At 36.9% G+C, this 2,090-nt stretch overlaps 1 non-coding gene across 1 annotated transcript; it reads right to left on the reverse strand.

Moving 5' to 3' along the window:
* Nucleotides 1-473: 473 nt before the first annotated feature.
* Nucleotides 474-592, reverse strand: LOC115232155. Its single transcript, XR_003883605.1, has one exon. It is a non-coding gene; the product is annotated as a 5S ribosomal RNA (ribosomal RNA).
* Nucleotides 593-2,090: the final 1,498 nt, after the last annotated feature.

Genomic DNA, 2,090 nt, shown 5'->3' on the forward strand with positions numbered 1-2,090 from the left:
GGGAAGTGTTGTACTCACGGTCCCTTAAACGTCATGGAAACCAGTTAATCGACCTATGAGCTCTAGATCTCAGGTGGGAACTTACTTACTCTTTACTCTTTTACTTGTTTCAGTCATTTGACTGCTGAAGCACCGCCTTTAGTCGAGAAAATAGACCCTAGGACTTATTCCTTGTAAGCCTAGTACTTATTCTATTGTACTCTTTTGACGAACTGCTAAGTTACGGGGACGTAAATACACCAGCATCGGTTGTCAAGTAATATTGGGAGATAAACATACACACATACATATACATATATACGACGGGCTTCTTTCAGTTTTTTCTACCAAATCCACTCACAAGGCTTTGGTCGACCCGATGCTATAGTAGAAGACACTTGCGTAAGGTGCCACGCAGTGGGACTGAACCCGGAACCATGTGGTTGGTAAGCAAGCTACTTACCACACAGCCACTCCTGCGCCTAGATAAAAGACGTTTGCAGCACCTAGGTTTCTCAAGCGATCACCCATCTAAGTACTAACTAGGCTCAACTTTGCTTAACTTCGGTGATCGGACGAGAACCGTTGTTTACAAAGTAATATGGCCGTAAACGTATTTAGAATCTACCACATGCTCTTATTGTGTTAGGAATATCTAAATTTTACAATAGCATCATATCTCTTTTTGCTGGTTACATTCATTTGTCGGCACTTGCAAATATAGAATGATTTTCTTCAATGCAAATATATTATACAGCTGATTACTGTCTATCTTCTTAAAATATCAAAGGACCCGCCAGACTATGTAGTTCTCTACTCATAAAATAACAAAGAAATCAGTAGATTACATAGTTTTGTAGCTACGAAATGAAAAGGCGCACTCATCAGTGTAAGGTTAAGAAGCGTACTTTTGAAAGACGTCGTTTGGTTACAGAGCTACTGCGCGACACTTGAAGCAAGTATCTTCTGATATAGAATATAGCCCCGGGATAAAGGCTGACTTCTTAGTGAATATAGGAGAGAGAAACTGTGTGGAAGCCTACAGAGGGTGGCTTTGGGTACAAAAATATACTGGAGCATCAGTTAATTATCATTTTATTCATCATATTCCTTTTTCAGTTTCACGCATTTTTTGCAGCTGTACGTCAGTTTTTCTAAGCCCTGTAAAAGAGCTCGGAAGTTTGGGCCTCCAGCCAGACCTTTCGCGAGACCCTTAAAGCCAGGAACTTTTCAGCCCCCTTTGTACACATACACACACACCACACACACACAAACACACACACATATATAATATATTATATATATATATATATATATAGTGTAATAAATAAAATATATGCATACATACAACCATATATGTACGTACGACCATCTACATATGTATATATATACATGTCATATATAAATATATTATACGTACAGGATCACAGGAAGACGAAAAAATCAACAGAACGAAAACGGAGAAGACATTTTGTTACAACAGAAGGACATATATATATACAAAATTGGACAAGAATGAAAAATCCGGACAGCTAGGTGAATACAACAAAGCTAGGTGATACAAAAATGGGACAGAAACATCCAGATGGACGATACAAAGAAAACAGGGACGGTTCATTCGAAGTTTTCTTTTCTCAGTCAAGCACCTGATTATCCTCGCGATTTCGGTTGATTATACTTGAGATTGCTCCAATCTGGCCAGCCTAAATGGTCTGAAAGCTTTCACACCCTTGGACATTTTATCTCATTCTGTTAATATATTTACATATATCTATCTATCTATATATATATATATATATTTATAAATTAAGGTATCTACAAGATACCACCATGCTGAAAATAGCAGCCATGATCTGACTCTAAAACCACTTTACTTGTCCATATCGCAACACGGATAGAAAACAAAGAGACAAGATGAAACTAATAAAAAATTTACTGGATAATTCTAGATCCCGGATTTCTGACTTTGCATTTAGGAATGCTTTGCCTCGTCAGTAGAATACACACAGAGAAGAAAAATTAATACATATTTATATAAACATAACATACGAATACTTACATATACGAACGTATATATACATATATATGCACGTATGCATCATATATATTAA

Source organism: Octopus sinensis, unplaced genomic scaffold (assembly GCF_006345805.1).
Source record: "Octopus sinensis unplaced genomic scaffold, ASM634580v1 Contig19584, whole genome shotgun sequence".
NCBI classification, from domain to species: Eukaryota; Metazoa; Mollusca; class Cephalopoda; order Octopoda; family Octopodidae; genus Octopus; species Octopus sinensis.